At 47.2% G+C, this 24641-nt stretch overlaps 2 long non-coding RNA genes across 3 annotated transcripts in view; one reads left to right on the top strand and one right to left on the bottom strand.

The window, feature by feature from the left end:
- Positions 1-22662, top strand: part of LOC130582872 (uncharacterized) — a 40213-nt gene extending 17551 nt beyond the window's left edge. The window contains exons 2-3 of one of the 2 annotated variants that reach the window (XR_008966358.1): positions 19011-19141; positions 20084-22662. This is a non-coding gene — a long non-coding RNA (uncharacterized LOC130582872). Of the gene's footprint in view, positions 1-19010; positions 19142-19257; positions 19829-20083 lie in introns of those variants that run through there. The other variant, XR_008966357.1, reaches the window with a different exon arrangement.
- A 476-nt stretch (positions 22663-23138) lies between these two features.
- Positions 23139-24457, bottom strand: LOC130582871 (uncharacterized). The gene is made up of 3 exons (XR_008966356.1): positions 24030-24457; positions 23720-23838; positions 23139-23388 (listed from the first exon to the last, which is right to left on the bottom strand). It is a non-coding gene; the product is annotated as an uncharacterized LOC130582871 (long non-coding RNA).
- Between the last annotated feature and the right edge of the window lie 184 nt (positions 24458-24641).

Below are 24641 nucleotides of genomic sequence, written 5' to 3'. Positions count from 1 at the left end.
TTGCAAGTTTCCAGAGGGGTATTTTCCTACCTCTGTGCTGTTAAGTATTTCCACAGAAAAACTGGTGATACTTTTAATAGGGAAAAAKAAAATTAGAGATCATGCCTCTGACACCTGACACTGGCCAGGAGGCCTGCTTGCACCACAGAATAACAGAACTAGTTTTAAGTGCGACTTGAAAACACAAATAGAGGTTCCAAGAGGTGTGAGGTAGCCTTCCATTCCATATCCACAGGAGTGCTGTGTTTGAGTGGCACACTGCCCTTCAAAACAAGACATGGACAAGGAGGACGTCAGTGAGGACCATCAGATGTCTGAAAAGCATGCGACCAGTGAGTAAATATGAAGTGGGAGGAGTTGTTTAGCTCAGAAAAGAGTCAGTCTATTATTGACAAAAAGAGCAAATGGGAAGGAGTCTGTCTGTGCAGCCACATTCCTTTTAACCAGTGCAGATACAGGGGTACCTAAATGATACCATCTGAAATTTATGTTAAACATCGTGGACAAATTTTGTAGCTGCAAGGACGATTACGCATTGAATGAGTGGTCACGGGAGATGGTGGTGTTTTCAGCACAATGAGGTTTACAGAACAGCCTAGACAAAAAATGCTCAAAAGCAAGCATATTRGTTTCTGGTAGTTCTTCAGGCAGTCCCTTTTCCCAGGACTCTTGCACTTCTTTCCTGCAGATTTAACCATTTTGTCACTAGCCCACCTATCCTGGCTACCCTCAGAGGGCCTGGCAGGTTGCATATCCTCTGCAGTCCTTGGCAACTTTCTTGAGTTTGCAATTTACTGTTTCTACGGAAGGCTGGGACAAAACCTTGCGGGCCTTACTGTTAAAGTATTACCTGTCCACTGATCTAGTTCACATAATAAAGATGCAACCTGTTCCACACCATGTGGCTTACCGAGAACCTAGACCAGCAACACTACCAGGCCTACTCGCTGTCCTCCCACTCCCACCTGAGTTGATCAGGCCAAGTGCAGACAGCATTTTGCAAGGGCTGAAAACCAGACTTGAATCCTGGCATGGCTGCCAGAGCCTGAGTACAGAGCCTTGCCCAAGCACAGCTTCCTCTTTGCTAAGTGAGTACTGCTGACAATCCATGGGTGTTTTCACTGTGTCTGTTCTTCCTGCCCTGGAAGCTGCCCATTTTTAGTGTTCTGTGGTCCGGCTGTGTCCAGTGCCTCATTACAGCCTTACGGACAGCTGCTGCAAACACAGTGGGAAGCACAAAGGAAAAAATGGGTGCACATTCCAMCAGCTGCTTTCCAAGAAAGCCTTCTGGAGCTTAATGCACAGCGAGCACTTTGTACCCAGCTAGAGACAGTCCTTCTTAAGCCWTGTTGCCTGACAAAACAAAAATCATCCCATCTCCGTGTAGTCCAGCTGTTTCAGAACAGCTGATACTGCAGCAAAGCCCCCATCCCTCCCTGTTAGTAGCACTAAGTMGGTGTAGCACTGCTGTTCAGCTTCTGGGGTCTCTTTGACCAAGGCCCTCCCACCCATTCCAGGATGGGTGGGAAGGTAACTGGTTGCAGTCATCTCCACTCACCATGATAGCCTATTTTGACATGATTCCTCAATGACACAGCATTTCTGTTCACAATTCCAGTCACACATGGATGATTATGATAATTTGTAGCTAAAGATTGTGCTAGGTCTGTCTGGCTTTGCCCCCAGAAGTTTTGGGAGCYTGTCTTGAAGCTAGTTTTAGTGATAGGTTATCAGTGACTGACCATGCAAATAGCCCAGTCCCACGGGGTTTTCTGCTTCCTGTAGTCTYTTGCTTGTTATTTGTTTCTCCTCAAGGTCCCATGTCCCAGGAGATCTAATCCTCCAAGGAAATCTATTTAAGTTGTCCCTGTAATCAGGTGTATTATCATGTATAATCTTTAAGGCAGACACCACACTCCCCATGCAAAGAAAGCACTTGTGTTTACAATGTGAAGCCTGCAAGACAACTTTTCTGTAACCTACTGTCTGATAAGTAGAGCGGTATAGCATGGCTGTCAGAATTCCCTGAAGCAAATGCTATAAAGAAGTAGGATTTAGCAAGAGCTGCTGTCATCTGCAAGRCTGCCTCTTTGATCCTCCTTACACTTGTGTAATCATGCCAACATCTCTGCAAAGAGAGCAACAGAGCTGTTGCACAAAGGTGATCTCCCTCTCACTTACTTTTTTACTGTAGTGTAATTTTTGCTCGGTRACTTTTATTTTTATACAGTAAGAAAAGCCCTCCTTCTCCACAGTCTCTACATTTGTATTGCAGCATTACCCCTATTACAGGTATTTCTTTGATTTCTCACTGTATTTTCAGTACCATRTTACATTGCACAACTGAAAAGTAATTAATGAAGTGAAGTAGGAAACCTTGTCCTGAGGAGTCACCCATTTCCAAGAGCTGACTTGGCTATGCCAAAAGCTGGCGAAACTCCAGGCAGTCTCTTTTCAGGGGCTGGCACTCCCTTACTGCTAGTACATTCATGTGCCTTTCAGAACACTGTTACTGAAGACATGGGTCATACAGCATTCATAAAAATTCAGGGGTGTTTCCTGTCTRGACCTTCTCTGATTACTGAACCCTRAAGGTAGGCATCAGCCACATTTCTGAACCTTTTTGCTATGTTCTTTTTAACATGCTAGCTATGATTTTATTATAATGAATTAACACAGGAAGTTAATCTTGAGAAAAGACACAAGCACAGGAGGTTTAAAACACTTGAAGTCAGAGTCTCCCTTAATTCTTGTAATAAAAGTTTTACGTGCTTCGTTAAAGTGCATCTACTACATTAATCATTCGATATTCATTGAAGTATCTCAAGATTAACAGTATAAAAGTACAGGTGGAATACAGAATCAAACAGACATTACTGTTTYACTTGAGCCCTTTCTGTACATCAGATGAGAGCTGAGTGAAATAAAAATACATGTGCAACTAGCATGCAAGTTTTTGCTTCCARTTTTGATCAAACTGCCAAATCCTTTTGCTGCTTATGCTCCACTAGACTGTTTCTGTTTCTGAAAGAAACAAACCATGTTCAAGCTGCTGAACTATACTTATGYAGAAAGCATGAAATCAGAGCTTCCCAACATGTGCCTTTACAGTTAACATCCACCACAAAATTAGTACTCTCTTCAAGAACATGTGTTCTCAAATGGGGACATCTTTGGATCCTTTGAGTAGGTGTTTTTTGAATCAAAACCAAATCAGAATTTGGACACTCAAAGCACTGCCTTTATTCTGTGTTGGTGTAGCAACTGGGTGCAACAAGTCTTGTTTGATAATCAGAGCTCCTGTAAACTGACCCAATGTTTGTCTTTTAAAGAAAAGAAATTCCTCACTGTCATCTACTGCTGTGGGAATTACGTCCTTCAGAGGATCCTGCATTTTACACAACCCTGGATTATGTCCTTTTTAGGGCAAATAGAAGCCTTTAATTTACCAGTACTTTAAATACAAGGTGCCATTTAGAAAAGACCAGTTTGGGCTCCCTTTCCCTTGGGATCCTCAACACAGCTCAGTGTTTCTACGCAGTAGTTGCTGGAATATTCTGAACAGAACTGAAATGTGGGAGCAAGTCCAGTGTTCATTGTAAACATGGCATGAATCCATTGCCCCAAAGTTCAAAAGTAATCAGTTTGCATTAGACCTTAAATATTGGGCTTTCATGAGTATGTGTATTTAACAGGTTTGTCCCCTGCTGGTGTTTCTTAYTCTTTGTGCAGTCGTTTATACCAGTGCACAGAGTTGTGAAGATTTATYCTGATCAAAGATGGTAACATCTGAYATKCACTCACTTARCCCTTCTGTCCTACGTATTCATCAGTCCTTTTCCTTCTCTTGCTCTCTGTTTACATCTAAGATTACATTTCAGACAAGAGAGCAAAAGAAACAATCATTATTCTCTGCAGTACAAAGGCCAGGTTTTTCATTGTTTTCCACCATGCCAGGGAATGTCATTTGGCTCTTTACTGTGGCTTTACTGGAGCACAGAAGAGCCCAAGTGCTTTGTGTCCCCTCTTTGAGCCAGTTAAAATGACAGCAGAAGGTGAGGTGGAAGGTCAGGTGTCTGTAACCTAAACAAATGTATCAGCTGGGCTGCATCACATATGTGCACTCTGTGAAGGTGAAAAACTCAGCAAGCACACAGAAACCTTCTTAGGACACCTGAGCTGTAGGAGACAGTTTTCCCTCAGCCATTCACAGAAAGGGACACCGCATTAAGTTGTTCTGCTTGGTTCAGCAGCATTAACAGGCTCCATYGCTACCCAAGCAACAAGAAAATTCCTTGAACACTACAACAACCAACTGTTGCTCTTTTTTTTTGCCTAGGCAATGCCCAGTGTTATCTTTGGATCCAAATACAGTTTTAACAAAGTAATTGAAGTGATAAATCTGATAAAATCAGTGTCAGATTGACATGGAGATTKTGTTGATTGTTATGGAACTGCATTGCAGCAAACAAAAATAACAAGCAGAGCTGCTCTGCTTCCACCCCGTGCTGCAGGTAAAGAACAGCCCAAGCCTTATTTGACCAACAGGAATCTCTACCGCCAAATTTAAAACCTAATGCATTGTTGGGATTGCCCTTCACAGTAGTGTTGTGATGCCAGAGGGAGGCAAAGAGAAATTTTCCACTTATTTTTGAAATGCCAAAAAACCTCCACCAGGTAAGGGTGAGATTTGAAGAATTTCAAGAATATAGGCTTTGTRTGCAGTGCTCCCCAGTGATGCCTGACACCCCAGATGGGAATCCTGAGGCTTAGACAGGACCAGTCAAATTGCTTCTCCTGACAAAGCTTGTCTAAAACTCCTTTTCCATTTTTCTGACCTATGTTTCCATGTAATGATAATCTGCAAGCTGTGGGTATTCTGCTTCACTGAAGGAACAAACAAAAGGCTTTCTGCTGCTAAACAGTTTAATAAAGCARTTGGGAGGGAGAACTCAGGCCTCTYCTCTGCAAAACACAGCCTTACTTTTAATATTCTTCATTCTGAGCCATTTCAGCACAGCTGTGTACCTTGTTTTTGACATATTATGGGAGGATTATACTCATGAACTGTGCACTCAACATATTTCACCATTTTAACGAGCTTATTCACATTGTTATCAACAGCATATTTCTTGTTTCAGTACCTTGATCCTGACAGTCTGAGGCATGTCTTTAATAGCCCAGAAACAGTCCTACTGTGAGGGGAATGAGGCAGTGCTAAGCGAGCCTGAAACCTGAAAGCCTGTTTCAGCTCCCCAGTACCCGTGCAGGCCCTGAGCACCTTGTGCCAGTGGAATGCTGTGCGCTCAGTGACACACCGGGCTTGCTTTCAGACAGGYAGCAGAGCTGGGAAGGCAGAAATCTTCCAGGCATAACTCCCATAAACCTCGCTATCCATTTCCAAAGGGAACTGTCATTTCCCTGTTGGTGTGTTTTCATTCAGGCTGCTGCTGACAAGCCATGGAAGCGTCCAGCCAATCCTGGTCACACAACCAGTTGGACAATATAGGGAAGAGGACGGGAGCTAGACSTGAGGAGGTTTTTGGCCTCCTGCTGTGCTTAGATTATGATTTAATGCTAAAAAGTTGGCATGGCAACCAAATGCTTGGCAGCAAAATATCACAGCCAAGGAATGGGTCCAGAAGAGGGCCAAGCAAAAGTGCTGGCCAACTCTTCTGCAGGCAGATCTGTGCCCTGCATAACCRTCTTGTCAGTGCTTCTGTAGCAGCCAGGATTGCAGCAGAAGGCAGTGTTATTAATAAGCTAGGCAGGTCTGCAATAAGTGAATAGCGAATTTCTCCAAAACACTTGAAATGGACCCTGGCACCTCATTCAGGCTCCTTTTGCTCCATCCACCAATCGGCTCAGTTGCCAGGAGACGGTCTTGCTCCACAYGAGGAGTCGCCACTGGCTGCCATTGTGTTCTCTCTCGTGTCCCCCTCCTCCCCTGTCTTGCTTTTACTCTCTGCAATGACAGAAGCCTGGCAGTGCTCCGTTCTTCAGTTCTGACACAATTACTTCTTTTAATTTGGAACTTTTCAAAAGCTTTTTGGTTTTTCTACARTGATCAACTGAGCAAAATCCCCAGSCYGCACAACTCCAGGCTTGCAWTACGCAAGCTGAAAAGGGATGCAAGTGCCTTAAAGGGTAGGGCTGATCTAAAGGGAGATTGGTGAAATATGCTGTGAAGATGACTTGTTTGCTGCATGAGCACTGGCTGCATCTCCTGAAGTCCAAGGTRTTGAATTTGGSTGTCTGCTTAGGGTACACAAGTTCCATTTAGCCTGATYTGTGCTGGGAACTTTGTATAGTCCATTAAAGCATGCCCTTGACTAGTTCCCAGAGTTTTGTTTGATCGTATAGGGTCTCAGAAACCTCTCTTGGCTTTGGATATTGGCATGCTTAATCCCACACACGTAGGAAAATAAGACATGTGTTGTTCAGCCTTCCTGAGGCACCTCCCTTATACCCCTAAGGAAACTTTTGGATACAGACTTGGGATTGGCCAATACAGCATTACCTTTCCAAGTCTGCCGGTGCCTGTGACAATCTCTTACTTCAGAGAGCTGGGCTGCTGGGCACATCGGTGAAGTTAAAGGCTAATCAGTTTTGGGGTTGGTTTGGCAAAGACTGTGAGCCAAGGATCAGTTTGAGATTTGGCATCATCTTCCATGGTCAGAACAAACTGCAAGGTGGCAGCTGAGGAGGAGATTGCYGTTGTGACAGTGACTTTGATACTGAAGGACTCCAAGGTAACAGTGTGGCCAGGGCATAACTAGAGAACATAGTACTTCAACTTCYTCAATGATCTTGGAAAGCAAATAGAAAATGAGCAGGGATTTTAGTGTGCTGTTTGCAGTGACTTAATGACATGGCCTGTCCCTGTGCCTGTGGGGAGGGCAGTTCCTTTACCTGTTGTTCTCAGTGTGTATCCAGACTGAAGCATCAGCCTCTTTTTACCTGGATGAGGAATCCTTCACTGTCTTCAGRTAAATTAAACTGTGTGTCCAATCTCCATCACTCCAGTACTTCTTTTTCTAACTCCAGCATTCCTTTTCTGTCTGAGTCTTCACCATCCCAGCCCTTTCCCTCCCTAATGTCAGCGATTTCCAGACGCTCTTAAGCAGACACGCATCATCTCTTCCCCTCYGTGTCATTTAACACAGACAAACTGACACAAAGAAAATAATTTTGATTAAGTGGGCAGGCTAATTAGACTAATTTATTTCATTTCACCAGAATTTTGCTGTTCTGTTTCCAATTCATTCTGGCACCATGGGACACATTCCCCTCTTTCTTCTTTTCCATCACTTAGAGCATTGACAAATGAGTTACATCTTGTTACTCTTCTGAGACTCCACGGCTGAAAGGACATTTGAAAATAAAGCATCAACCTCACTGTTTCCAGSTTTCACAGTTTAAGCAGAGGAGCTGTATTGTGATCCAAGGGCACAGGAGTGGATTGTCTGTCAGCATTACTAGCTGAAGATAAATGTTGAGATGTTCCCTTGTGCAAAATGGAAGGGGAATTGCAGATTACTGAGGCAGTGTAGTGACTCCAGGATGACAGGTGATACAGGGCAGCTGACCAGTGTTGAGGTGCACATGAAGGTGTCTAGGGGGGAGTRCCAAGCTGCTCATTTCACTCTCTCACCATGCAGTCCTAATGACTGCATGTAACCAAATTAGTTACATGTTAGTAACCAAATTAGCTGTGGATATAAGCCTCACTTACAGCTGTTTTGTTTGTAGAGCTCCATGAGGTAATTGTAGCTTGTTCTAATTTGTGTGAACTTACTTTCCAACTCTGCTTTTATGAACATGTGGAACTACATTACATATGGAAATCTTCCAGACACACCAGAGACAGACCATAGGCCTGGCGTGGACAAACTGCGGGTCCCCGGGTGCGTGGAAGGGTTGTGTTTGCCTGTCACTGCCTGCCCATCCCTCTCCTTTTGTCTTTGATTAAAGATACAAGCCACACACTGACCAGCACGTGGACAGCCAGCAAAGTAAGTGCAAGGAGATTCACAAGCATACACACATACAGCTGAGGCTTTGTTCCACTCCTGTTTACTGGCAGGGCAAACAGTTGAGTATTGTTTCTGGGTGACAAATTGTAACTGTCCAGCTAGGAGAGATCTAGTTCCAGCTGCTTAGAGCTTGCATGTCTTACCTCGTCCTCCTCCCTCTTCAATAACTCCAGAATCCATCTTATCCAGGAACAAAAATCTAGCTACTTGTTGAATTCCTTGCCGCTCTGAATTGACACTGGCCTCATCAGGGTTACTACTTTACTCTGACGTTAGCTGCTTCAAGACACCTCACTACTTYAGAAGTAGGCATTGAGGCTCTAGCACAACAGAAGAGGCAGCTGTTTCAAGGACTGTCGTCTCAAGTCTGCACAGAGAAGGGATGGCAGAATCAGATTGGTTCTCAATTACATAAGGTGTGTTAAAGATCTGCAAAGAGAGCCCAGTGGTTCCAGAAATACAGGACCAAACTGAAATTCCTGGCTTGGTGAGGCCTAAAGTCTTACTTCTGAAGACATCAGTATTGTGTGAACTCCCTACGAACAGGTGCTTGCTAGCTTCACTCTTCAGTCAGAAAGGTGGATCAGAAACTCTAAAATCCATTTTCCATATTATCCTACTTAACATTATATTGCATTTCAGAAGTGGTTTAGTTTCATTTTTTCCCCTCTGTAATTAAAAGCCAGTGTTCTTTACCTAGTGCTCTAGCAGACAAATACACAGGGAAGTATTTCAGAGCATAATTTAAAGCTAAACTTATCCCATCATCCAGAAACCTGTGACCTTTGACTCCTGACCCAACAGTTGGCCTAGAAACTGAATGCATGGTTCATGTATATATAATTTGTGCTTATATATGTAGTTAAAGTAATGCAGTTTAAGTACTATAAAATGTGTGACAAAATTTCAAATTTAATAAGCAGATCATAAGCCCCGAAGTTCTCTATTTGTYAATCCCACCATCAGTACACAAGTGAAGGCTGATGCAGTGTTAACATTTCGGCTGTGTTTAATGTGCTGCTTTAAGYTTCTTTGCATGCCAGCTCTTGTGTGTAAGAGCTCAGAGCTGCATGACCCCAACCCTGATTTCCCATTTAGAAGGGGAAATTGTTCTTGTGGGTCCTGTGAGGGAAGGCATACTCAGCTTCAGTACTGTGAGCCCAGCTCATACCAGCAGATCTCATGATTGCCCCTGTCACTTGTTCCTCCAGTTGCTAAGAATTCTGTAGATATCTCACTTTATCCGAAGGGAGGAAGTTGCTGCCGGATGTGGAGTCAGGAAGGACGGCAGCCTATTGCACCCAGCAATAGCTTTAGAGGAACAGTCGTTTTCCCATACAGATGGGAAAACAAGACTATTAACCACCCGTGTGCCATGCCACTAATTCAGCTTGCACCACTCCAGCAAACTGCAAGGAATGGCTTTTCCCTTAAAATTTAAAGGGGGAAAAATAAACTATTGAGGCTCATTGGTAAATAACAGAAGTCTTGAAATTAGAGGCTGTGAAGCAGGGACTCTGTACCTTGCACTGCAACAGGAATCAAGCTTTTCCCTCTGCTCTGAACTCCCCATATAAATACCTGGTTGGGCTTAGTGATTAGCCAAGAACACAACGCCCGGGAGAACTGAKAGCTGCTGGTCCAGTTCAGCTGCCAAGGGTCAAGGCAGCTGGAGAAAGCACTATATACTCAGGACTTGATCACACAGTTGTTTCAAGAGTTACTTGGACTATGTTTGGAGAGCACTTGGAAGGTGAAGCTGATCTGAAAGAAAGCAGAAAACCAGGACACTCTCTTTTCAGATGTGCTCTGCTCAGTCATCTTTTATCTTTGCTCAAGTAGGAAGTCTGAGGGCAAGTGATAGCACCTCCCATATCAGGCTGTCAATGATATTTGTCAGAATTATACTTTTGACAGATGGCTRTCCTTCTGTGGCAGTAAAGCTCACAGTGCCCATCCCTAGGCTAAGATTAAAAGTGGCAACATCTCCTACTACAAAGGTAGACAGAAGTTCCTCATTTCAGCTGCTAAGCAGATATCATTTAGGGGGAATGACAAAAAGAAGAGTAAAGCCTTCAAACTTTCCAGTGGTTTCTCCCCATTAAATACTTCTTCCTGGGAGGGCTGAAACAAGCATACAGATGCAAGGGCATATGCCTCCCAAAATCAAGCCTCCCTGAAAATGAAAGAGTGCTTTGCTGTATTCCAGCATATTATAATGGAAGCGGGCAGCCCCAGAGCTGCCTCTTCAGTAGGAACTGAAGCAAATGGATCAGGATCTTGTTTACAAAGAGCAGCTACTTGAGTCTGGAGATAGTGACATTGAACCTCAGAAGCTGGGAGGACTTGATATAGCCCCAAGGATGCAACATGTTGTGTGTATCCCAAGCCTTGGTCCCCTGTGCTTGTGTCTGCTGCTTTATGGGGAAGTTACAGTTCATAGTTTTCAATGCTATTTWAATTTTTTATCGCTGTAGGATTAAAGTCCTCCACGACTTGCACACCTTAAGGAACCAAGTGCCATGGGCTCAGTCTTTACACAATCAGCAATTTACCACTTGGCCAGCCTCTYGGAGGCCTTAAATCTGCATATCCTGATAAGATAAGGATACATCAAAGCTGTGATTAACTCTCCAATTGCCTCTCTGAGGTCCTTTAGCTTTGTCCCTGAAGCACTGTTGCTTTGAAGTGCAAGTCATTTGCTCCCCACTTACATAAGCCCTTCAGGGAAATCTCTACTTTGTGTTAAGTGCAGTCTGGCTGTCCCTCTGCCAGAGAAAAGTTACAGCAGACTTTTCTCTGGCAGGAGTTACAGCTTCTACYTGGAGTCAGAAGGGAACAGCATGCCATAATCTCTTCTGAGCATGAACAACCATTCTGCTCTGAGGTACAAGCCACCCATGGCTGGGGTGTCACCTCACTAGTCTCTTGGTGCAGTGCTCCCCCAACAGAGTTCTTCTCTGGAGAATWGCATTATTTTTAATGACCTAGAACAGATCTGAACTTAATCMCATCACTGAGCCCCSCTAGTGCARCACACCTGTATAACTGGTACAGCTRCTCTCATTGCTGGAGCTCTTGGCTCTCAGGACAGAGTCATTGTCTTTGACCCCTTCATAACAGTTTGTCGGATGTCCCAAGTGCTGTTGTATACAGATTACTGGGTGCAGGGTTCTTGGGCTAAAGAAAGGGCAGCTGTAGCCGAAGTTATGTGATCCCCCCCGGCCAGAACGTGGGGCTCTGTCCCAAAGGTAGCCCCCTCTCTTGAGCCATAGAGTGAATCAGAGCAGCAAAGCTTTTTTGGGACTGTGATACAGTCTTCCCTTGTGGGGTCTTGACACGCTTCCTGGACAGGATGCAGCTAAACAAAGTGATAGCACAGCCTCAGTGGTAGTGTCTCATCCAGTGCTGTTTTAACTTCYTCTAAGAGCAAATTCATCCAGTTAAGCATGGGTGAAGGATGCTTCATGCTTTTTGCACTCAAAGTCTCTGTACACCTGCAGCAAGAGACAAAAACAGCTGTTTCCCTTAGTAAGTCCTTTTCATAATGGTACATTTCCCATATTGAGTAAAATATCTGGAAAAAATGGCTTCACAATGAAATCTTAAATTCTACCAAAAGCCACAGAAAATTTTTATTTTCATCCTTTGAAACCATTTTGCTGTTCAACCATGCAGAGAATTCAACGTTTAAGAAGGCTATTTTTGGGTAATGGAGGGGGAGTTGCATTTCCCTTCATTCGCTGAGCACATGGACACCAGAGGTGCAAAAAGCAAGATCCATTSCAGACAGGGAAGGGAAAGGAGGGGCAGTGAGAAGCATGGAGACAGACCATGTAGGCAAAACAGGAAGCTCCGGCTGAAGAGGAAATGCTTCAATGCTGTCTTAAAAACATCTTGCTATGAAACYCAGTGCAGCTATGGAGAGGTGAAAGAAAAGCAGTTTTCTGCAGATTCAGCAGTCTGAAGCTCATGTCATGCTACACACAGGCTCTTGTCCCTTGCCCTGAAGAGGGACCACAGCTTGTGCTGCCTTTATACCAGCAGCTAGAGAGAGGAGCCAGCCTCCCGAGTAGCAGCCCGAACACAGACACTTCCATTTCGTGTGCACAGGCTACGTGTATCATTTCTGGTGGTATCCTGTAGAGGAGGCCTCATAATCCTTCAGTAGCATGTGCCCTTCCTCTTCAGAAGCAGCTTGTCCAATGACCAGAGCAGGTACCTCATGCAGCACCATTCGCAGTCTGTGTTCGGCTGTCAGGATCCCACAGGGGAATGTGCTTCAGCAGCAGCTTCAACAGCCTCAGTGACACCTGACTTCAGCAGCAGAGTAGTTTYCCAAGGTATCTCAGAAAGAGTCTTCTGGCATATAGGTTCTAAGAGAAAATGGATTAACGGGATCATAGGGAACCTGTCTGAGCATTCCTATTTAGAAATAAAGTACTGTTCATCTGCCTTGCCTTATTTTAGTACCTGTGTAAGTACAGTGGAAGCAGACTACTTTTTAAGGGCTAGGAGATGAAAAGTGTGGGCAATAAGAAAAAGCCCAAAGTGCTAAGTGTCTRGAGATAAGAGCAATCCTTGTGTATCAGGTTGTGATGTCAAATAAGTCACAGATATCACTAATGCCTTGCATGGTTGCAGCCACACAGCTCCTTCCTTTTGTGAATTACCATCATTACAGGCATTTATGCTTTCAAACACAGCCTTTCTCCAAGCATTTAAGGCTACTCCCCATGAATGAACGACAGGATGAGAATCAATGAGCAGTGTTCTTCCTAATTCAGACATCTCCAAAAATAATTGAAACCTCATGGACCTCAGTTGTAACTTCCCATTTAGTTTATTAAATGCCAGGATGCTTCTTGTGCAAAAGCAAGTCAGCCTCTGAAAGCCAATTTAGATAATCCCATGATCCATGGGATGACAGGCAGAATTTCCAAGTACAAAGATGGCTCTGTAGGCAACATCTTGGAAGCTGAAAGACGCTTTGTGTCATGGAACCAGCATCATCTCCGAGTTTTCTCAGAAGCCAGTGTAAAGACTCCAGGCTCCATTCTGCAGAGGGTAAAGCTCTCTTGCCTGTTGTGCAGGCTGCTGCACAGCACTGTAGGGCAGCTGTYGTGAGGCTCACACAAGCSCAGACACAYRGGCGCACACACACACCCAACCTGCTTTTGTTGTTCTGGGCCTTCAGCAAAGCCTGTTCTCCATTTTGCTGAGTAGTCTTCTTTTTCTTTCGAATAATGGTGGAAGGCAGTTTTCAGTTGGCTGTCAGTGGTGATCTCAGAATGACAGGCCAGTGAAACATTGCATAGACCACAAAAGAGTGTTTTCCTTGGCAGCATGCCCAACTCTGTCATGTTAATGCCCAGCCAACAGCTATTGTCCTTGACAAGTGACTCTGCACCAGCAGAACAGGATCTACTGCAAGAGTTCTTCCCATGTGCTACCCCACTGSTATCTTCTGAGCCTTTAGAAAGGCTGAAATACCTGTCTGTGCTGAAAACTCACATCCCCCAAACCCAGCTGTTCTACAGAGCTCAGGGGCAGGATTTGGTACTGGAGAAGCACTGTCCAGGACAGGATAGCTACAGAACAGCATTAACTGCGCCCATACGACACCTAGGGCAAACAAGACCCAGCAGACTGGGGGAGGGCAGCAGTGAGGAAAGGGCATTCACAGTGTGTGAGGGTAGGCAGCCAAGTGAGCACGAGTAGGTGGCACACAGCTGGCTCCTTTAGCAGCYGGCTTAGGGCAGGGGGAAAAAGCCCTTTGAAGACTGCTAAAACCCCCTGTTTTGGCAACTGAAATGTGCTGTCCTTATTCTGCCTTTTTGATACCCTTTCATTTGTGATGGAAGAAAATGCAGGTTCCCAAATAGAAAATGCAGGTTCCCAAATCAAGACTGAAATATTTTCTTTTGGTGATGAACAAATTCTTATCACAGAAACCCTCCCACACAAATTTTTCCTTCCATTTATCTGTGACTTCCAATTAATAAATGCTTTGTTGTAAAGTTGTGAGCCATCCTGAGTGGAGCAGGGCACTATCAAACTACTTAAATACTGACAGTAAGAATTTTCCTTCTAAAAAAAAGGAAATGAAAGAACATGATGTGAGTCACAGAAAAGTTCCCCCATGTAAGAAGGGGGATTCTGGGGAGCCGGTGAGATCATAGAGCACAGCACTGGCACGGTGGGCACTTAACCTTCAGATAGCTTTTAGCTTCTGTTCAGGGTCTGCATGTCAACAAGGCCTAGAGGAAGTCTGTATGCACKGATTTTCACCAAGGAATAGAACTACCAGAGTGTGGCCAGCTTGTGTTCAAGAGAGGTGACTTTCCACAGCGACAGTGACCTTGCTTATGGCTGCTGCCTGTCAACACACTAAGCTGCTGGGCCCAAAAGAGAGGTGCCCCCAGCCAGAGTGTGCCCTGGTGCACAGAAACCCAGTCACCCTCAGGGAGCCTTGGAGGCAGCTCCTTGAGCCACCTGGAAGGTGTTCCCATGCTCAGGGAGGTGTTTGTGTTCCCTATTACTARGCTTGAGGTCATGACATGTTCTAGTCAGATAAATGCAGGAGCTGAAAGGACACCCATCCATGCTATGCGGGCTGCTTCTGAGGGAGAGATCTCTGAGTGTGAAAAGTGAAATGGTTCCAGTCTCCACTTACTGGTCTTGAAGCTGTAAAGCTTTTTGGTGCCTTGTCTCATCCACAGGGGCATCTCACTCCTGTCACTTTCATTCTGCTTTTAAGACTGGAGAGGAAATGATMCATTCTTTTCAAGCACCTATAAATCTTGGAACAGAGCACTGTGTGCCTCTTGTGTAATTGKTGATGTTATTATCACTTTCTTATTTGGGATATTAAGCAAACCTTCCTTTCCCTGATGAAAGACCAAGAACACCCACTACATGTCTAAAGCAAGAATATACAAGAGAAGCTCCATAAATGGTTTTTGAGATGGAATCTGGAGAGGAGATTTGTGAATGAGATCTGAGTTTTATGGAAATGCATTCCACTTGTGGAGTTTAAACAGAAATCTATGGCTGCTGTGCTCTGCCACTTGTAGCTTTTTGGTATTCTTCACATATTTTTTTCTCTTTTCATACTTAGATAAGGTTGCGCTTCCTTTCCCATCCCAGGGGATTGCCAGGGAGTTTTGAATAGAGTAATTTCATAAGTTGAGGAAGTTCTTACCATTTCTGTAGCTGGGTCACCTATGCATGATTGCAGCTTTAAAGAAAAATTTTTCAAAGGTGGCTGGGGATTTGACTACTCAATTAAACCAAGAAAACYTCAATCTCCCAGTCCTCTGAGGTGCTTTGGAAAAATCTCTTGCTAAATGTAGCAGCCTAATGAAGATCTAAAGATACATAAAGACATTTTCATATCTTTTTACTAAAAAATCAGGGGCTACATCCACCTAGAGGAAATTTGACAGGCATTAAAGAACATCACGAACTCCACAGAGGGAAAATGTATTCCATTCTTCTGGACTGCAACTCAGTAGCCCTGTTGTTTCTTTCCTGAAGCATGGCTAAATCACAGGGCTAGGGCAATATATTTGTTGTATTTTGGGGCTTTCCACAGGCAACATAAAGAATGGCACATCAGAGGTCTGCAGCATACTGCAGAAGTGTTCACCCAGGTCAGGTGGGCTTGATTCAAGTTCACGCCTCTGTATTTCCATTCCTGTTCATAAGTAAAACAAGAATTGCCACTAGAACACTGACATGAAAGCTGTCAGAACACTGAGGGCACCAGGTACCCCAGCTGCCTTGCCTAACCACCCTCTGGCCCTTGAGCCAGCAGTCTCACTTAAGCTCAGGCTCAGGCACTGGCTTCTGTGTAGTGCTGTGCTGTTTGTTTGCTCTTCTTAGTCTGTGTCTTGCTGTTCTGCCTGTATTTCAGGGTTGTTGTATTGCGTTGGGTGACCTGTTACAGTTTAGGTGCTGCAGTTGCCTTCGTGAGGCCTGCCATGCCCTGGTCTGCTCTCCTGAAGCCGTGTGGGCTGTGCCCCGTGGTTTGAGGGCATGGCCATGCCTGCTGAGGGTTAGCTGGAGATCGCAGCTCTCCCGCTGCTGGTGTGCCTTGGACAGCAGTGCTGAGCTCCCACCTAACATCCAYCCCTGGCACTGGGTAACAACAGGAGGCTTCCAAGAACACCCCTGAGAACCAGGCCGCCCTGGCTACAAAGTGCCAGGTACCAYGGTATTTGCAAACATATGGTAAGCTTATATGCAGGTATAACTGAGATTTTGATTGCTCTGGAAATTCTCATCACACTTTATTGACTGGTACTATAATCACTCCAGAGGAGCAATCCTATTACTGTTTACATATTAAAAGCTTTTTAGTTTATAGTGTTGTTTGGTGCAACACATTTTTAAAATTTATTCCTTTGATTTATTTCATGTAGAGCTGTACACATGAGCTTGGTGAGTCATCTGATGGAGAAACATGGTGAGAATCAGAGCAATAGTGGTGGGTTGCTCTATTTATTGATAGGCTGTATTTCCTTAGCGTGAGCTATAAACAACAGATGACTTAGGGAAAGAAAATGATGGATATTGTCTATGTAAAGGTTGTCTATAACATTCAGCAAACATGATTTGCACAAATTCTGAAGCTCACACCATAGCAGAGGATTGCAAAACATATCTGTCTGCTAGCTCCCTTATGTTTTTCTAGGCTGAATCTGTGAAGTGGCTTGGCTTCAGTGATAATACAATCCAGATGTTGGCCTACAGAGAGCAAAAGTATTTACTAAGCAGGATAATTCCCTCTTGTTTCACTGATAAATTCACCAGATTCGCCTCGCCTTGCTGAACAGTAGCAGGAAGCTCTATATATTGTCAAATGGCTCACTTATACAAGTTGCTGACACCCACCCAGTAATGGCATCGAGTGTTGTTTTTGCCAAGTATTCGTGGTGTGGGAGAGAGGGAATTGGGATTCATTTTACCTTGCAGGCTAAAGTTTCTTGAAATCTGGTGTATTCACTAAGCAGGACACAAGTTGGGGTGGTTTTCTGTGACAGGGCATGCAAGTCTGTCAGCAGTTAAGTGCTTAAGGGAGTGGGAAAGCTTTGGGACTTATTTCCTTGGACAGTATCATATCTAATTGTTAAGAGTATCATATCTAATTGTTAAGGAAAACTCCTTTTTCCCAGAATTTGTCTAGCTATCATGATTCTGCATCTGTAAGCTTTCTGCAGAACTTGGCTTTTGCTCTATATTATTCCATGAGTGCATTCTGGTGATGTTTACGCAGTTGTTAAGGGCTGTAACACCAAGTTCATTCAGAAATGAAATSGGGAGCTGCATCCTGATGCCTTGATAATCCAGGTAACTGCTTCTTTGACATTGCATTGCAACTAGTTTTTAAATGGAGTTTGCTGTAGAAAATATGGAAGTATGTAGACCTGTGGTGCTGGAAAAAATGCTAAACCTGTTGGTGAACATTTAGGGGATAGGTGATAAAGCAGTGGAAAGTTTTTAAAGTAGTCTGAGACTCGCTGTACAGTCTTTTGTAAGTGACCTCTTGTTTTCTGTGCARCTTAATGCAAAGCTTCTCTTCATGGCTCTTTTATGAGCATTGTTATCTTGTCTTGAGTTCTGCAAGTTGAAGTTAGTTCACAATTCTGGTAGCCAAAGCTATTGCCCTAACAGGGAATGCATGTAGGGAGAAATCCAAATCACGTTCAAGTCAYACAGAAGATATCTCTGTGGGAGTAAAACCAATAAGTTGGTCCAGGAAAAATGCAGGCAGTGTGTTAATCTATCATCCCCACCTGTTGTCTATAAATTTCAGCCAATTTCTAGCCAGTGGTTACTTTTAATCTATTCCCTGAATGGAAGGATTGTTGTCAAGGTGGAAGCCAGATCTGTCCCTGATTTTTCAAGAGGCTAATTTTGTTTTATTAAACGTTATGTAGAGTTAAATACAGGAACCTTTGGTACAAGGGAAGGTAATTGTTTTACAGAGSTGGTCTGTAGGGAACTTAGTGGAGATGGCTTTTAATAAAAAGCATCTGGAATGATGCCATGATTTAATTGAAAGGCCACCCCACTGAGCAAGGCACATGCTAAGGCAGGAGGGTGTGGTTCCATGAGMACTATGTCACTCTGTCTCGATTGCACCAATCTGTGCGCCAAGGCTAGAAGCCATCCTGAGCAATGAACATTTCATGGGAACATGAAAAGGAGTGAGGTGTAGGGCACAACCATGACAGCTCCCTGATCTGGCTGTTTCTTGATGCCTTAGCTTAGCACCACTTGAGAGAACCCAGCTAGCTGGGACCATGACAGTGATAGCACTGGAGTACTTCTGAAGGGRAGGCTTTCATCCAGTGAAAATTTTGTATTGAGGGGCATCTTTTGGTTAGAATAGGGTGTTTTGAACAGTGTGTCCATGAGCTGTGGTGGTGCCCAGCACAATTCCTGTTGCCCAGCCAGAGGTTTGACCAGCATCTGGTCAAATGGTAATGCTCTGTGTTGACACCACTGTGTTAGAACTGTGCTACAACCCAGGCTGTCTTTGAGAGAATGAGGAAAAAAAACAACACGTGATTTAAGAGCAGGCATCCAGTCTTTTCTCAGCCAAGGTGAAGAGGAGACTTACTCTATTCTGTGGGGCATGGTAATTCTGAATTCAGAAGCACTCAGCTGGAATGAACTGTGCTCTGGAGCAATTATTTCAGTTTGCAGTGTTATTCCTTAAGCCCTTAAGGGCTTCCCTAAAGAAATTGTTGTGGTGTCATCCATGTGATAAGTAATAGTAAAAATTGTAGGACTTAATACTAAGGGGTTTGAAATCTTCAAAAGCTCAGACAACAATGAGAGAACAGTGTTACTGCCTTTGTCAACTCATTTCTAATTCAGTATGTCACAAGAAGGCGTGCAAAAAATACTCATCTCAATAAAAATCCCACAAAGCAATCTGATGTAAAGYGTGGTTCATTTCAGTTGTGCACCAGCACCACTCCTGCTGGCCTCTGCGGTGTGTTSGACAGAAGTGAACATTTCTTCTGGGAATGTGCTGAGAAATGTGAGGAGCCTGCTCAGGAAGAAGCTGATACCTTAACTTACTGCCTGAGGTAAGAAATACTATCCAGAGTAATTACCCCAACAAATGTATCAGATAGAAATAAATACTTAGAAATAATAAGTGCAGTGCCAATCGTTCATTATGTTAAACAYTCTGTCCCCCCAGAGTCCTCCTGGGAATGTAGGCCAGCCCAGACCCTGCAGTGATTGTCTTTAATAGCAGCATRAGGAGAACTGACAGTCACTGTTCCCTCCCACGTTATTCAGTATGGCAGCACACCCAAACTGAGCTTGTARCATATTGCTGGATAATTTCTGTATCGCATTAACAAGTTTTGACACTAATACTAATGCTTCATTAAAAGAATCATGACAAGTAGGTTGGTTTGATGTGTGTTTAGCACTGAAAGATTTCCAGTACATGCARTGAAGACTTTTATTGCTGTCTGACAGCTTTGGCTATCTCCAGTCTTTGCTCAGTCACAGGGGAGGTGCAGCCAGCAGTGCTGCTTTCCCTCTTTTGGCYGCACTGGGGTCCTGGTGTAGAGACTGATTCTTTATGTACAGGCACAGACATTTAATCTTCAGGTCTGTTTTCTTTGGGGTCTCCCTCGCCAAACACTGCMGAGGAGCACAGAAATGGGGAGCTGTGGCTTTGCTGGGTTGTTCAATCGGGCAACAAAGCCAACACTCCTGACACTGCAGAGGTTGTACCGTGGCTTGTACCGGAGCTTGTACCGGGGCTAGCGTGGCCGGTATCGGGGCGGGGTCGGACTGTGGCTAGGCGGATGTCGGGACCGGGGGCGGGGCGGGGCCAGGCCGGGCCGGTAACGAGGTGGGCGGGGCCGGTAACCAGGTGGGCGGGACCGGTAACCAGGTGGGCGGGACCGGTAACCAGGTGGGCGGGGCCGGTAACGAGCCGGGGCTGGGGCGGTGGCGCCTGCGCGGGGCCATAAAAGCGGCGGCGCCAGAAGCAGCAACTCTTTTTTCAGTTCCGTGGTCTGCGGGCGGGGAGCGGCAGCAGGAGTCCMGGTAAGGAGTGGCGGGACTGGGATGGCCTGGGAGCCTCGCCCGGGCGCGGTGCTTTGCCGGGGTCAGGTAGCTTGGCGGCGGCCGGGTGCCTCGGCGGAGACCGGGAGCTTTCCTGGAGCCGGGTCCCTTGGCTGGGGTTGAGGGAGTCCACGGCCCGGGCCGGTGAGGAGAGAAGCTGCCGCGGGCCGGGCAGGACGGTCCGGAGCGGAGGGSGAGCTGGGACTGGCCCATCCCGCTGCTCGGGCCGGGGGCCGTGCCATTCCCGGCGCGGGTCGGGCAGCGGCGGCCGTGGGGTTCCCGCGGCTCCGGGCGAGTCCCGGCGGCTCTATGGGCTGGGGAGGGCAGCGGCTACTGCCGCCCGGGGCCTTCMCCGGAGGAGTTTGGGGGCGGCTGAGGGGGTTTCTTCTGGTGGAGGTTGGGGATAGGCGGGAGGTGTTTGTCTGGGGGTCGAGGGCATGGTCCTCGTTGAGGAGTTTGGGGCTTTGGAACGAGGAATGTTCGCCTGAAACAGGTGTATTCCTGCTTTCTCGGCTGGACTCTGTTCCCGGGTGGGGTGGGAGGTGTTGCAGCTGTTTTTCTGTTTGCAGGTGAAATAAATTTGAATAAAGTGATTCCCTACACCCGTTAGTGCTGCCCCACACATACACAGGAGGGGACCTTCCGTGTAATGAGGGTGCCTCCATTCCCAAGTTCCCAAGCAGTTCCCGTAAACTGGATATGGGGTGGTGGGTGGGCAACATTCCTTCCAGCCCCCTATCACTACATCACACATGGGGTCACAAATAGAGTTGCAGTGCTTGGTCTTAACTCTCAAGTGCCACGTTTTGGGTGCTTGAAATATGCTGAGTGGGTTTGGAGCTCAGAAGGAGACTAAGTCCTCCATTTTCCACAGCTGAAAAGGGAGACTTAAGTCCTTTGCGTTTGGGGTTAAAAGCAACAACTAAGTCTTATGTTTTCACCTTTTGAGAACAGAGACTAAGTGTTGCAGCTTTGGGCCTTGAACCCAASCTCTGGGGGTGATTTTGGGTACCAAAAGCACAGCCCTAGGTTTGTGAAGCTCAAAAAAAMCCTAAGTCCTGCATTTTCTTTTCTTGAACGTGCAAATTAAGTCCTGCATTTTCTGAGGTCAAATGAAACACACTACCTCAGTGTTGTGCTTTTGGGGCTCAGAAGCAGAGGGTGGGCAATGCTTTTCTGAAGCTCAGAAAAAAACTAAGTCCTGCATTTTCTTTTCCTGAAAATGCATGCTAAGTTCAGTATTTCTGGGACTCAGAAAAATAACTAAGTCCCTCTTTTTGGAGACTTGAAAACAGCCAGCTCAGAAAAATTACTAAGTCCCACTTCTTGAATATTTGGCAACAGCAGTTCAGCTGGTTGTTTTTCAGCCCCCAAACAGAGGAACTTCGGGTGGGAGGGCTGGGCATGAGGACCCTCTCCGGAGGAGGGGGTCTGGGGGGATGTGGACCCTCTCCGGAGGAGGGGGTCCGGGGGGATGTGGACCCTCTCCGGAGGAGGGGGTCCGGGGGGATGTGGACCCTCTCCGGAGGAGGGGGTCCGGTCACCCTGCTTTCCAAACTCAGGGACGCCGGCATGCACCAGGCTGTTTTAAGGGTGTGAGATAGTCTCAGGAGCGAAAAGCACTTTTCACCCCTTTTTCCCATGTCCAACTGTTCATTGTGTACAACAGTTATTACTTATATTTAATAATGTTATGACAGTTAATAGTAATATGTAGTTGATGACAGTGAGTGATTTACAACTTGGCCAAAAGCCCAGCTAACTTCAATTAGCTGGAGCTTTAAATTGGGTKGTAACAAGAAGCAGCATTTATTAAGGCAGAGCTGAGAGCAGCTCAGAACCAGATGAATGGACTGAAGTGAAGCAGCCATGAACTGGAGCATCGCAGAGCTGGAACAAGCTGGAGCAGCCATCAGCTGGAGCATTGCAGAGCTGGAACAAGCTGGAGCAGCCATCAAAGTAGAGCTCCTCAGCACTGGAACGAACTGCAGCAGCCATCAAGTAGAGCACCTCAGAACTGGAATGAAGAACACTCCATAGCCAGAACTGGAGCATCAACAAGCTGGACCAGGTATCACCTGCAAGTGAAACAAAGAGAAGGAATTGAAATCACCTGGGTCCTCAAATATCCTGAGTAATAAGTCTGCAGAGGGTCCATCAGCAGGCGTTGTATGAACCAGAAGCACCTGATGTCCATGGTGTTGGAAGAACCAGAAACACCTGGTGTCCATCAGCTGGAAGAACCAGGAACACCTCCTGGTGTCCAGCGTGTCCATCAGTTGGAGCTGTAACAGGTTTATCTGAGGGAGAGCTGAGCTCACCTGTGGCTGGAGCAGGAACRTCTCGTGGCCAGAGCAGAAATTGCTGCACCCTCAAGTCCAAGTCAGGCACGGGAGTGAATGTCCAGATCTGGAGCTCAGAGCAGCAGGGGTCCCCAGCTCTCCTGGGGTGGTAGTACAACAGCCACTCTCTCCTCTGTCCCTGCAAAAAGTCAAGAGTCACCAGAGTGCACCACACAACACAACACAACCCCACATAACCCATAGGAAAAGGGCCTGGCCTGGCACAGCACCTTCCCCTGGYCACCCTCGCCCTGCCCCAGAGCAGGACTGGGGAGCCACAGACTGTGCTCCACATTCTAATAAACATTACTGAGCCAGGCACAGCACAAACCCTGATCCCACCGAACAAGGCACAGGGCCAAACAACAAACACAGCTGAGCCAAGCCTAACGCTACCAAATGAATATAAAATGAAATACCAATATCAAATGATGCAGGCCAGAACAACCAGAAGCCCCTTGGGAGGGCTAGCAGGAGAGGATTGTCCCCAGCCTGCCCATGACCAGTAGCCAAAGCAGCACATGCTGGAGAGCTGCTGCTGATGTGTGGATGAGCCACCCCGGTGCAGCTGTAGCACAGCACCTTCTCTCAGACAGGGTGCTGTCCAGAAGCAGTGCCAGTGCAGCTCCAAACCACACCACACCAGGACAGTACCACACAATCAGAAACCATAAGCACAACCACCTAAATTGCACGTTCCCCAACAGCACAGCAGAGCTGCCCATGGGTACTCACCAACCTTTCCCTCCGGAGCCAGCCTCTCGCAGTGCTGTGCTGGGGCCATGGTCTTCACCTGGGCTCAYGCTCCCATGTCAGTGTGTCCAGAGCTGCTCCTGGGTGGGGCCGTGTCCCAGGCTGAGCTCTTCGGCCAGACCCCTCTRCTGTTTCCTGCATGGAGACAGTCCCTGGGGAAGAAGAGGCTGCAGCTTTGCCTCTTGCAAGATGAAGCTCTTGCCCTAGCAAGAGCTCCCAAGCCACACCGCAGGTCCCCGCAGGCAGCAGAACCCAGCGGTGAAAGCAGGCCGAGGGCTGCTCTAGAGGCTTTGCCTCTTCTCCTTCCCCCYGCTGTGGCTGCAGTCCCACCCACCCCTTTCCAGCCTCACCTGCGGTTTGGTGGCTCTGCCTCCCTCCGCCGAGCCCKGGAGCAGGAACCGGGCAGTGCCGAGCGGGGCTGCACGGCCAGGGCTCTGCACAACCAGGCACAGGGACGGTCAGGAAACCMTTGYCCAGACTTACCCAAAATTCACAGGAGGGACCAGGTGCCTGCAAKTGGCCCGTTCTCYGGGAGARCCCGATCGGGGGATGGGGCAGCTGTGCCGRGCAGCCTCGTCTGCAGTTTCTCCACAGCTGAATCTCTGYCAATACATTTGGAAAACACATTTCTGTAGCCACAATGTCCCAGCGCGCCGCCTGGCTCCCTCCGTACCGTGTAACGTTTCCCGCGGGAGAGCCCCAGACCGGGGCCAGCTCCGAGCTCCCGGCTCGGCCCCGGCACGGCTCCGGCACTGCCCCGGCCCGGCTCCGGCGTGGGAGAGCACGTACTCACCGGGGCCCGAGCTCCGGAACGCCTCGTCCATCGCCGCGGCCATCCAAAGGTCTCTCCGCTCGCACGGTCCTGCCGGGGGGAGAAAAACAGGCTCACGGCACGGGAGTCCCGGCCCCAAGCGGCGGCCCCGGCAGCGCCTGGCTCCCCGTTCCAGGTCACTCCCCGCCGCAGGACCGCTCCCGCCTCTCCGCCAAGCCGCAGCTCCCGCCAGGGCCCTGCCGTCCCGCCGGTAAAAGGCGGGAGCTGCGCACTGAGCATGCCCGGGGCGGGGCCGCCTTCCCGCGCTCCGCCCCCGCCGCCCCAACGGCCGTGGCGCCCTCTGGCGGACTGGCGGTGGCAGTGACACGGCCCCTCCAACCCGCAGCCGTGTCCCGGCCGGGAAGCGTCCCGTGTCACCCCAGTGTCACCCCAGTGTCACCCCAGTGTCACCCGGCTCACAGCCGTGTCCCCGGCCGGGAAGCGTCCCGTGTCACCCCAGTGTCACCCCAGTGTCACCCGGCTCACAGCCCTGTCCCTGCCCGTTCCGGAGGGTTCCGTGTCACCCCAGTGCCACCCCAGTGTCACCCCAGTGTCACCCGGCTCACAGCCCTGTCCCTGCCCGTTCCGGAGGGT

This window comes from Malurus melanocephalus, unplaced genomic scaffold (assembly GCF_030028575.1).
Source record: "Malurus melanocephalus ecotype Western Australia unplaced genomic scaffold, MMel_1.1 scaffold_533, whole genome shotgun sequence".
Lineage (NCBI taxonomy): Eukaryota > Metazoa > Chordata > Aves > Passeriformes > Maluridae > Malurus > Malurus melanocephalus.
The sequence above is the reverse complement of the archived record's forward strand: the minus strand, read 5'-3'. Positions and strand labels throughout refer to the sequence as shown.